The sequence below is a fragment of the Brachycentrus maculatus genome, unplaced genomic scaffold, assembly GCF_059751285.1.
Source record: "Brachycentrus maculatus isolate JH-2025_06_01 unplaced genomic scaffold, ASM5975128v1 h1tg001882l, whole genome shotgun sequence".
NCBI lineage: Eukaryota > Metazoa > Arthropoda > Insecta > Trichoptera > Brachycentridae > Brachycentrus > Brachycentrus maculatus.
In genome coordinates, this window is record NW_028282453.1 from 40,286 (window position 1) to 54,148 (window position 13,863).

At 40.5% G+C, this 13,863-nt stretch overlaps 1 pseudogene; it reads left to right on the top strand.

Moving 5' to 3' along the window:
- Positions 1-3,512: 3,512 nt before the first annotated feature.
- Positions 3,513-4,416, top strand: LOC148298554 (uncharacterized; annotated as a pseudogene).
- Positions 4,417-13,863: the final 9,447 nt, after the last annotated feature.

Sequence of the window (13,863 nt, forward strand, 5' to 3'; positions counted from 1 at the left end):
CGCCATCGATGTTCACCATCGGTATCACATAAATAATGAAATGTTTTCTTAGAAACTGGCTTTATTTTTATTTCTCCTTCTATTTTGCTGCCTTTGGATGCTTTTACTTTTACTTTTATTTTTCTCTTTATCTTTCGAGCAGCTTATTGATGACACCTTCACAAACATATGAGCCCTGAGTTTCTCCAGGATGCTGCCTGGCTAGCACAAAAATGGATTTCCTATATTATTTCTTCTTGGGCGGGAGTTTCTCACATATTTTTAAGCAATGCATTTATTTACCCGAAAGGGTTGTCCCAAGGCTAATCTTAGTGACATAATTTGATGTGTCATTTGCAGGTTGCCCACTACCCAATAGATAGTTGCTTGTCATGTTGCCACTGGGATTGCTACAATTTTTGGTGATATCATTCAAGTAGGCACTCAACTTGGTATAGGTGTATGGATACGAATGCGCCAAATATATCTTATCGCCTGAGTAGCGAGTGCTCACACTAAATTTCAAACAATAATAAAATCGGACTTACGAGTTTTCCCGATGAAGTTCCCCCTTATAGTAGCTGATGTTGCTCCCGAATCGATACCATTACTGATTATGCTTTTTATGGTCGGTCGTCGAGTAGTATGCAGGCTTCATACCGTAATTGAACAAGGAGTCTCTCTTTGTGAAGTTGATGATTGTGAAGGTGTACTCGACATTGGCGAGCATGCGCTAAACCGAAAAGTAGAACCATTGGTTGCTGCCCCTGGAGTTTATGTCATTTTGCATAACCAGGTCATAAGAGTATTTTCCAACCTTGAAACTAGAGAACAAGTTTCCCGATTCGAAATTGGAATCGAAGAGCAGTTCCTCTTGGTTCTTTGATTGGGGCAGACAGCTTTTCCGATTGAGCCCATTTTTGGCACTCTTATTGAGTTTCTCTTGGTTTTCAGCACATAAGCTCTATAGGTTGATCCCGGAATTTTCTAAATCACATCGGGAGTACATTGCATGGCATCATAAATGACATTCTTCGGGATGAAGAACCCAGCAAAATACCGAATTTCCTTGTATTTAGTGAAAGCCTCGTTATAATATTTCTGGTAGGTGAGCTGTTCGGCGTCGTAGTAGTTGGTGAAGGGTGACTCGAATTTCAGCCTGTTATAGGCCTTAGATTACTGCTCGCTGTTGCTTTTCTCTTCGCTGGTCCGTTATTATTTCTAAATGTCGCGAGATATACGTTGGATAGCTTGAAGGGCACATAGTTGGAGACATAATCAGGCTTGGGGGATTGTATCAATCTAGGGAATAGTAAAGACGGAGGATACTTCAAACTGAATGTGGGCTATTCTTCGGAGGGCTTGGCGTAAATGGGGTTGGGCTTATCGAGTTCGATCAATGCGCGTTCAATGAGTTATTATTTGATGTCTTATTCTGAGAAGTAGCCATCTTCTTGCTATTATTTAGGCGTTGACATTTATGGGACAGTTGCCTCCTGTTGACCCAACTTTATTATATTATTGCATCTGCATATATTAGTCGTGTATTGTACTGCATTCAATTCAACCTGAAGCAATACTCATATCTATTGTAATTTATTCTCGATGCCATACATATACATATTCGATACTCATTTCTATGCAAATTTCTACTCACTATGCTGCACATTCCAGCTATTATAGCAATCATATTATAGCAATCTTATTATAGCAATCTTATTATAGCAATCACAATATCATAGCATCACAATATCATAACATAATAACATCACGCATTCAATTATTCTCACAACTCCCACTATGGTTGCCATGATCATAATCATTGGATCTCAGCATGTGCATGCTTTCATTGTATCTGGACCCATCCTCGATGTATTGGATCGAATTGAACAACACTTTGCTAGTCTCCAGTGCATTCATCATGTGGATCAAGGGAGTCTCCAGCTACGACTGCATTTACGACATGTTCATAGGGATATTGCTTTCATTGTTGCTCAGTATGCGGCATCTGTGAATTGGGGTGGTATACTGGCCGATTTAGGGATTGAAAGATAAGGGTGAGGAAGGGGTGACGAGATGGCTGTTTGGGTAGGTTTGTGTGCATGGAGATGCGTGGATACTGGAATGTGCCAGTTAGTGCTCAGCCGATAGTAGAATTGACTGTAGTTTAGTGCGTAGATCTGACAGATAATCTAGCTACTCAGGTGAGGAGTCGCCTATGTATGCATTGTTCATCTTTTCATCACTCATATCATGACTGCTCGTGTCGCTATCCATTAGCACGTTGATCTTGTTTCTTAGATTCCATCTCTCGATTTATATATTGTCCCGTTCCTTTTCTTTATGTGCACTTTATTTGTTATTGCTATCGTTTGGGTGATGGCTATTGCCATGATGATTATAGTTGTTGCTGGTATTCTTATGGCCACTGCTGGTATTGCAATAAATAACTTGGAGTCCCTACAACTCTGCATTCATGCTGGACTGGTTCTCATAGAGGTAGGTATCCCCATTGTATTTTTTGGTGAGCTTATCGCTGATATCTGACAGATTGTAAACATTGGTCTTGAGATGTTCAATTTGCTTGATTATCCCCTAGAATGGATCAACAGTCGTTGTTTGATCGCGGCCTTATCTATTGGGCCGTATATTCTCTTTATTTTGGATATTCATTTTATGCTATTTTAAATGTCTGTTGTTCATGTTCGAACTTTTATTATTCTATTGTTTCTGAATGTGCCAATATTTGTGTTCCTAACTGCTCATAATTCCTTTCCTGCCACCATCTTCCTTGCTACCACTGGGTTCATGGCCATCGAATTAGGAGCATGTGAATGCCGAGGGATAGCTAAATGTTATTTCTTTGTACTATCGCCTTTGTTATGTGCAGCAATACTCCCTACCCGCACTGATGTTCTCATTGGGAGTTTCCTCGCAGCTCTTTATGACAACCTTCTCCTGATTAATGACAAACTTGAGGGGCGACACCCCAGTCGAGTACTCTTCGATCTTATTAATGAGGTTGATGGGCGAGATCAACTGTCGGCCATGCACACCCGAGGAGGATGGAGACCCCCCAGGGCTGAATAGCTCGGAATGACAATTGGTGACACCATCGATATTCACCAAACTAGCTATGTTTGCTTGGGGCTTCGACATGATAATTATTTATTTAGCTATTCAATTTAATTGTTTCATGCGCTTCTAACCGTTTATTTATCGATATCTGTACCATTTTCAGTTTAAGCCAATACAGCACTTATGTTGGGTACGCGCCCATAATAGGGGAGTACACATAGACCTACGTTTATATATAATCAGGGAGTGAAGTGTTCGTTGGATTCGAAGCAACTCAATCCCATTATATCATGATCGCTAATAGAATATTATACAATGCAATATAAGCCATATAGGCTATTATCCAATACAATACAATAACAGCATGAATTCAAATTTTGGCGAGAATATGTTGGCCAATTATACTCGCGAGTAGAACATCGGTATTTGCATTATAATTCCAGGCAAAGGCGCCTATGGTGAAGTCTATCGAGCGCAGGACCGCAAGAACAAGGAAGTTGTGGCCATCAAGAAGGTCAGGATCTAAATCGAGAACTAAGGGCTGCCGAGTACATCCATTCGATAAATATCGCTGTTGAGAGAACTCGACCATCGGAACATTGTTCAGTAGCTCTTATTTTATGCTTTAGGCTCAAGGATGTGGTCATCGATAACAAGCAGTTGTATCTCGTCTTCGAGTACCTCGAGATGGACCTGAAATATTACTTGGAGTCGCTGGGCAATAGTTACATGGAACCCATGAAAGTTAAGAAGTTCCTGTACCAAATGCTCTCGGGAATTGCAGATTGCCACATGAAGCGGATAATCCATCGGGACTTGAAGCCTGCCAACATTTTGCTCGATAAGACTGGTAATTATTTGCTGACTGCAGGACTTTTGAAAATTGGGGATTTTGGGCTTGCTAGGACATTTTCGCTACCCGTCAGGCCCTACTCTCAGGAGGTTGTCACTTTGTGGTATCGGGCCCCATAAATCTTATTAGGCTCTGTCGAATATTCGACTCCCATTGACGTATGGTCCATCGGCTGCATCTTCGCTGAAATGGTCACCAAAAGGGCACTTTTCCAAGGCGACAGTGATATCGACCAACTTTATCGGATCTTCAGAATTCTGGGAACTCCCGATGAAAGTGTGTGGCCAGGAGTAACAAAACTCAAATAGTACAAAGTGACCTTCCCGAACTGGACATCGAACCCGATCGAGAAAGTGGTGAATGGATTGAACCTGGACACTTACGGCCTCGACTTATTGAATGTAATTAATTGAATGACGCAGAGAATGCTCATCTACGACCCCACGAAGCGGATCACAGCCCGAGTGGCGCTCAAGCATCCCTATTTCAAAGATATAACCAACTGATTACGGACGAGTCTTGCTTGATCGATGCATTTTTAGTTTTGTCTGATCTATTCTGGCCTTTTACTTTAATTATGCCTGGCATTTTCCTTTAGATTCTACCATTTCAGCCTGATTCGTCATCGATTTATGTATTATAATTACTAATATGAAATGATTGTTTAGGCAGAGCCTGTAGAGTAAACTAAATAAATTTGCATATTGATCTCAAAATAGCCCTCGGGCCATAACACTCTTAAATTTCCTTTAATTTTAGCTTAAATTACAATTCACGAATAATTGCGAGAACTTAAAAGATTAAATTCTTAGTTATTGTTGCTGACTTGCTTTCCAAAAGTGGGACTATATACAAATATCGAATTTCTATAAATTTCGATAAGATATATAATTAGGGATGGATCGAAATTGGATAGACTCTAAATCGTCAGTGATTTGCATGCTGCGTAAATTTAACAAAAGGCACCGGAAGCACCTCACCAAATCCAACTATAATGTGCGTAAGAAGCGCAAACTAAAGCAGTTCATTATCAATAATTAAAACATCTTTCAACTGTCCTCCTAGAACTTCAGCCGGAAGTATGCTCAGAAGGTCCTGTGGGAGAAGAACTACCAATTGAAAATGAATATCAACATTCTCAAGGAGCATAACAATGCCATCAAAGCCAAAGCCTGGAACATTTCGAAATAAAACAGAAAGATGGACAAACAGATCGAAGTGTGGGGCCTCAACAAGCTCTTCCATGAGACCAACCAAAAGAAGAAGCCCTACATCAATATGGAGACTGTCCTCAAAGTCCTCGGGGACCAAGATTACCAGATAGTCAGCATGAAGATCTAAATTGCCAAATTAGAGAACACGCTGGAAGAAAAGGACCTGATTCTGAACAACCTGAAGAACAACGAGGACAATATCAATAAATTCGAAGCCCACATGAGCTACCTGATCGGCGAGAACAAAGGCATCCTGCTCAACAGCTTGTTCCACTGCAATTAGGTGAGCCACTCTGAATTAGTTGCTCGGAAAAATAGCCAGACCGAGAAACTTTCGGACGCTGAGTGCGCAAAGGAAGTGACGATCAAGAACATATAAATAAAAAGAAAGAAGAATATGAAACTGCAAGCAGAGTTCGAAAGCTTGTGCAAATAGCAGTCCTCTTCATTCCTCCTGATAGAGAAATAAGAGGAAATTGAAAAGATGAGGCTCGAAACCAGAGAAATCAAACTGGAAGAGAGAAACCAGCTGAAAGACATGAAGAAAGAGCTCAAGACAGCCAAACAGAATTGTGATTAGTTTCAGTGCAAAATGCAAATGCTGATGAGTGAGTATATCCAGCAGAAGATAGCACTACAAAAACAAATTAGCTAACATCAACATCAATCGAGAAACTGACTCGCATCAACTCGGATGGATATTGCGATTATAGTATATATATACGTATATGTATATTTTTATTTATCAATTAATTAGACTTCTTACATAATTAATTGGTATGTTATTGTTGTGGGAGGCCAGAGTTAGATTTTGATTATGTAATCTGTAGCTGTTTTTTTCAGGGGGGGGGGTAAAGATTGGGGTTGGGGTGATGCTGGATCGTATTTTTTATAGCTGGACCTTCGAACAGATTCTGATCAAATAAGTATAATTTTATGCTGTATGTATGCCGGCCCTTATTCAAACTTAATTATCAAATAATGCAAGAAGCTTCGTCGTTTACCCAGGGGGAAGATGAGCTCATCAAGGATTTATATGATCATCAGAATATTAAGAAATGGAGCATCATCGCGAGGACGCTCACGTAAAACTATGGCACAACCCGCAATGCCAAGCAGTGCCGCGACCGGTAAGCATTCCCTAATGAAGATACCAAAAGTATCTCGACCCTTTGATGCAGGCTGAGTGGACTCCCTAGTAATAGCTTTACCTTTATAAGGTCCACGACTAAATTGGCAACAAGTGGGCTATCATCGCCCAAAAGTTCCCCGGCAAGTAATCCCATCCATACTTAGGACTGACAACTGCGTTAAAAACCATTTCTACTCGAAAATGCGCAAATCACTAAGGCATCTCAACAAAATCATAAAAAAACACTTCAAAAAATAGTTAAAGTAGCTCAAAATAGGGGTGCTCTACAAGATCATCGAGTCATTAGAAGACAGATTCAAGGAAAATGTCGTCGTCGATGAAGATATCATCGAGGAGGCCTTGAGTAAACTGTCAGTTACATTACTTAGACCTCAAATATCGGTTGTTAGAGTATGCAGATCAGCCTGATAGTCAAATCGGTCTCGATTTCCAAAAGTAGTATTAGTTTGTCAAACAAATTACCATCTTCGGCAAATCGTACAGACGTAAATCGAAAAGATAAAGAAGGAGCTCAAACCAATTCAGTGAAAACATCTGCTTCGAAAGATTGAACCGAGTGGCCTCGGATCATGAAGGCAGTGACTCAGATTTCTCCCAAGTTCTATCGCACGTCGATAGCAGCGAGAACTAATCTGAAAAATCAGAGGGCAAGCCCTTGGTGGTTATCGAGGAAGACATTCGAGAAAGCATGAATTCCAAATGGTCCTTTGTAGCCCCAGATGTGAAAAAATAATAGATGTAAGCGGAGGAGATGTGTTTGAGGGTCTCAGGAATGTCAATATAAAGCAACAACAACAGTGTAGAGCATATCCTGCGCGACAAAGGGGCTCTGTAATTTTACAGCATAGACCCTTTCTGCAGAAACTCTCATTCCTATCTTTCAAGCAATAAGTCTGAATCAGAAAGATCTGACATGTTCGGTAACTTTTCCTGTAATTTAGGCGACGATATTAGAATATCTGGAAACTTGAAGCAGCTGGATGTAATCGATGAGAAGGAGGCCGAGGAATGCCTATTTCGAAGCCAACGATGAATTGCCCTCTGGTGTCTGTGAATTTTACTGAATGCATATTTATCAAAGTTATTTAATTTAATCATAACTTTGTAGGATGCATCCCCATCGGATATATTTAATGGCATTTATTTATCATTACGGAGGCGTCGCTAAGCACTAAACTGCAAATTTAAGATCTACAAATATTAAGGGCTGAAGAATGATCATCTCCTAAATTAAGTATTGATGGATTGACTTAATCTCCATCTCGCAAACCCCAGGCCTACAATTTTATCACTAATATTCGACTCTGAGCTCTGAGACAAAATGGTTCGATTGAGGGGCCAGAAGCAATTATGAAATTTAGTTCTATGATTGGTGGGCAATTAATGATCTGTAAATAAAAATAAAAATATAAATAAAACTGTAAATGAACGACCAGAGACTACCCACCAAAGCATGGTCCCAGCTGGCTGAGGAGAAAAGGAAGTCAAACTAGCTCTCCTCCAAGGCATTCTTCAATAACATCAAGGCCGAACTCACCAGCATCCGCACTGATGTCAACAAGCTTGTCGGCAACAGCCGGTAGTCCTCCAACAAGTCTGCCACATGCTCATATGCCGCATCCAACCTCCCCAATAGTGCCAGTTTCAGCAACGGCACCAACATAGGCAACTCTAAGATTTTCATGGCAGGAAACAACAGCGCAGTCAATAATTTTAACAGCAGCAGTAGTCACAGCAAAGGAGCGTCTAACACTCGAAACAGCATCAGCAGCCTCAATCCAAAGACTCTTTCGTTTAATCTGGGGGCAAGCTCTACTTTTGTTAATAAGACAGCCAACAGTTACAGCAACAGCAACAGCAAGAAAGATAGTTTGGCATTGGAGAGATCGTCGGTGCCCATCAGTTATGGAAATAACAATAACAACAGATACGAGTCGCAGGTGCTGAGCAACATCGACATTGTAAACCATGAAAATCTCCCTCAGTCCAAGGAACCCGCTCCACATAGCACCCACACCGACACTTGCCCCCACTAACTGTAAGAGTACAAATAGCTTTTGAGCACCATGAAAGGCCTGCAGTAAACAAATAAAGGCCTCCTGCACTAAAAATAAGACTCCTTCAAAAACCAGGAGCATCTTACCAAGGAGATATAGAAAGTAACTCTTCAAGCTCAGTGCTACTTAGAGGAAAACATAAAACTCTCGAGGCAAATTTCCGAAATTACCGAATAATTCAAGAAATCGGCCAAGAGGGGAGATGAGGAAAATATGCAGCTATCTCGCCAAGTGGAGCAGCTGCAGAAATAGTTAGCAGATGTGCAAAGGGAGGCTGCCAACAAGAACAACACCAGCGATACATCCTACCTCCAATAGTAAAACACTTCTCTCCAGCAGAAATACTGTGTACTGTAACAGGAGTACTCTATCCTCCAGCAGTAATACTCAACTATGCAGGAAACGAACAGACTCAATCTCAATGATCTCAAGAGCTCGCAACAAAGAATACAGCAATTGTCTGCAAAGTTGGAGAGTAAGGAATAGCAAATTGAAGATTTCAAGATGCTGAACAGGGAACTGTCAGAGAGCAAAGAGCAGCTTCATGTAAAACTATCTGACCTCAAGAATAAGCTGGCAGTAAAGACCGCGAGCATCCCACCAATCTCATCTACTCATACTACAGGCATCTCATAAGAGCTGCAGCAACAACTGCATCAGCTCACTCAGACCAACAAAGCCTTGCACTAAACAAACTTAACCCTACAAAAGTAAGAGCGTAGCCACACTTTCGAAATCCAACTCCTAAAGGACGAGATTGTCTCCCTCAAAACCCAGCTCGAACGCGAATGCAACAACCCAGAACAAAAACAACAGCAAGACCAACTGACAACCGATTTCAAGCTCCTAGGCAAGCAGTTCGAGTAGAAGATACTCTTCTACGTAGATGAGAATTATGCACAGAAGAACAAAATCACCCACTTGTAAAACCAGATATAGCATAAGAAGATCACTATTGAGTCATTACAAAAGACTCTGGATGCCTTCGAGGAAAGGGACCAGAGTGACACTGTTGCGAATAGTTATGCCGAAATGAAGAAGTAGTGCGAGTAATGGAGGGAAAAAGTTATCGAGTTGCAACAAGAAATCGATAAAATGCAATCGGAGTACGAATTTGAGGTCATGAAATTGGAGAACTAGCTGGATGAAATCAAAGACAAGGGGCATATGGGAAACGACAAGAACAATGCGGGACACTCAATGAACCAGATCATCAAGGATCAAATATAGTAGATTGAGAGTCTGAGGAGCAAGCTTCGGGAGAAAAGCTAAATTGGAAATAAAGCCAGAGTTTGATAATTTTAAATTTAATTTGAATAATTAGTTTCCTGTTCTACGCCCTGCACGCACAGGATTCATATGCGAAATCGCATTGATGCATTTAGAACAATTTTCAATAGCTTATAATAAATCAAACAAACCTCAGTCAAACTAACAATACGCGAGTTCGTAATGGGTCTAAAACAATCAAAGCCCTTCTCTTGGTAGGAATCAAGCGAGTATCGAATCATATAAAAAAATCAAAACGACAACACGGCAATCATCATCAAAGAAGGCGATAATAGCGAGTATATTGGCCGGGAGCTGTTCTGCAATGGCAAAGAGGAGTAGAAGGATATCAGAAAACTCATCAAATTGAAGGCGAACTCCCGCAGTAACTTTCTGACGAAGCTGGTCAAAATAGCCGTATCATAGGAATTGGACTATTGTTCCACCAAGAAGATGTTTTACTTGCTGTTTGAAAAGCCTGGGCACACTCTTCGCGAGGAAATTCTTACCAGAAAGTTTGCCAATTAGAAGTTCACCGAAGAGGAGGCAGCGATCATCCTCGAATCAGGCATCAGAGGGTTAAAGCAGCTCAGAGATCTGGCCCAGCCTCACACCAATGTATCGAGTTCTTCCTTCTTCATCAGTGAAAGCCGAGAGATCGTCCTCGGAGATCCATGGATTACACCTTCCTATACGCATAGTTCAATCATCGACAAGAATGCAGCCACGCATTTCTCTCTGCAATTGCAGAACATCTCAGCTTGCCCTTCGCCCTAAAAAATTCAGTTCTAAAATGACCAGATTCTGCAGTACTGCTTCCACTCATCCGACTTATTCTCGCTTGGCACAGTAATCCTCGAAGCCATTCATTTCGAGCACATGGACATCCTCTACGAAAAAGGATTCAGGAGAGTTATTGAGGATAAGGTCAAACAGAGGGTTGAGGCGGTGAAAAATAAGGAGCTCAGAGATCGACTGCGAGTTCTCATGAGCCACGACCCTCGAGATAGAGTTGTTGGATACACTTGGTTCAGAGATGAGAGCAGGGGTATGAACATGGCCCATTCAGAGGCCAGAAGAAGACAGCTACTAACAATAATCAAACAAGTTGAGCCAGCCTCAAACTTCAATGGAAGCACCACTCTCCCAAAAATGAAGTATCATAGCAATTTCCTCTTAGGAGTTCATGCTCCTCCAATAAAAAATAGGGATAGCTCACCTCATAGCCATAATTCACCTCATAGAAGAACCAGCAACAATCACACATACAATTCTCAGGTAGCACACCCTAAATATGATCATCAAATTGAACCAAAAGGTGCAGTTTAGCATGAAAGGACATTTAAGCACAGGTCTCATATTCATGATCAAGCTATTAATGGCAACAACAGAGATAGCAGCAATGGCTATAACAATGCTAAGAGTATAGGCAAGACTGACAGCAGGCCCCAAGTACCAGCATAAATGTCAGTGTCAAGAGCCAATACCTATAATCCAAACTTTAAGGCAAACTTAAATTTCAATAGCTACAACCCTAATTTACAAATCAATGCATTAAATACTCCATCGCATAACTACATCCAATAGTTTCCGCACTTTCCCTCATATGCCAACACTCGCAATCAAAGCACTACTTGCAATGATAGAGATGAAAATAATCATCAGGATATGCAAGCAAAGGATACTATAAAAGCATGCATTGACACGAAGGCTTCATATCATGCTAATTCAAGTCGTGGATATCGACCTGATAAGCCATCACAGCCGATGAATATCCCTGAAATATTTGACATCAATCGTAGAGAGGAGTGTTTTAATCCTCTCTAAAATGGCCTGGATATTAATGTAGAGCATATCCAAATATACGACGGGGACAAAGATAGTCCTTCGGTCAAGAATGAAGAGCAATGCGTCAGCAGAAGCCATAATAATTTAGTGCAAGGCTAAGCTACTTCTATCAGGTAATTTTAGCACGCTCGATAAATCCTGAGCTCCTCTCCTTCGCCTTTTCTGAAAAACTACAAGAGTTTGGCAATGAAAATGGAAAAAATGCGGAAGCAGGCTTTTGAAAATGCCCATCAAGGCGACGCACATACGTCGAATGCCATAATGGGCGATTATTATCCTCATGATGATCCGACTGGAAGCAATCTAAACAGTGTGAATCATTCTCTGAATGAGAATCCTCCCCTTAATGAGAAACATCCCCTCAATGAGGACCATCCCCTCAATAAGAATCATCCCCTGAATGATAAGTCAAATTAACGGGTGCTGGATTCAAAAAAAGAAATCAGTTGCGACAATTATCTACAAGATATTCGGAAAGTTGACAGCGTACAGGTCACACCATAACAATAAAGATCATAGCTAATATTCGTGGAGGAGCAATTCGGCGCGGGGTTCTATCAGGGCCTCAAGAATAAAAGGAACAATATGCGGTAAGGAAAGGGTAAGTTCAGCTACAAATAGGGCAGCGTTTACGATGGCCTCTGGAAGGACAATATGATGAATGGCAAGGGTATTCTCTATTATGCAAATGGCAGTATCGCTTATGAGGGTTAATGGAAGAGGGACGAGTTTCATGGGCGCGGCAATGTTTACAATACCTACGAGGCCAACGGCATTCCATTTAATAATAGTGAGCCTTTGGATTATCGGGACTTATAGAGCATTCACAGCTGCTGGATATTCTATGGGGGAGAGCTAAGTGAAGACAGAAGGCACGGCAAAGGCAAACTGAAGTTTCGAAATGGTGAAATCTTTGTGGGCAATTTCGAGCACGATGTAGCCAATGGGGATGGCAAGTTTTATACTCTTAACGGAGAAGTTATTCATGCGATTTGGAAGGATAACAAGCTCGTTAAGCTCCTTTGAGACATTTAAGGAGAGTAAATATTCATGCACTCAGACATATGTTCATGTATATGTTCATGCAAATGTGTATATTTTATATATTTTATATGTATGTATATTTGTATGTATAATAGATGTTGGTAATGTGAATATTAAGTTCATGAATCAATTTGATTAGCAGATCTGTTGATTGTTATAAGCTAAATGGGCCAAAGCGGGGAAGGAAGATGAAACAGACAGCAAGAGCATGCAGCAGGATGGGCACACAGAAATAGCAAATATCTTGCCCAATTTGCTATTTTTGTGTCCGACTGCTCTCTCTTCTCCATTCTGGCTGCTGCGGAGATACCAAACGAAGGAGAATGAGTGGATAATTGCACTCCTTATTTGGCCAAATTCTGAAGCTGCAATCAATTCCTCTCCCTGTTTGGGTGGTCGGATCGGAACCGGGGACCAAAATAGTGGATTAAATGGTCAAGGCATGTTAGAAACCTGAAATTAGGTAAATCTAGATAAAAGCATACCGAAGGACTGCCAGGTGAAACAACAGCTACAAACATTTCTGGTGCTCTGCTTGAGCTGTTGAACTGATAGTTTATTGCCCTATTATATATCAAGTACATTAATCAACATTTACAAACAATAAATCACTACAATCCTATTATTATCATTACTAACCTTATTTATTATTGGCATTATTATTGGCATTATTATTGGCATTATTATTGGCATTATTATTGGCATTATTATTGGCATTATTATTGGCATTATTTATTCTATTATTTATTCCATTTATTGGTTAATAATAGACAATTCAATTATCTTCCATACGAACATTTATTTCATGACGATATATAATTAATAATTCTTCTATGTAATCTTCTATTGATGGAAAATCCGACAATCGAGCAATTACAGTCCACTTTCCGAGTGCGTGTGATGTTTTGCATGATTGAAATTCCCTAAAATTTTCTGTCATAAGTATTATCTATTTATGCATCTATAACGTCTATGAGGTACGGGATTTAATTGCTCATATTTGATAAATGCAACCAACATGCAAAACAAATCGATTTTTAAAATATAGAGAAATGCTGGGCTTCTATTTGCAGGGAAGTATATATTTGAAAGTTTCGGGTAGAATGGCCATGACTGCCCCTGCATTTTCTTTAAATCCTGTGCTCTTGCCTAACTTCTTTATAATATTTAAATGGGAGCAGAAGAGGAAACAAAGGAAACTAAGGAAAAACCTGATTTCAAAGATGTCGAAAACGGACCTATGGATGAGTCTAACAGAGAGTGCAGAGATGTTTTATGCTGTCTTATTTTCATCGCGAATATCGGCGCAATGGTATACGTCAGCATTTATGGGTATCTGGGAGGGAATCCCGACAAGATATTCAGAGC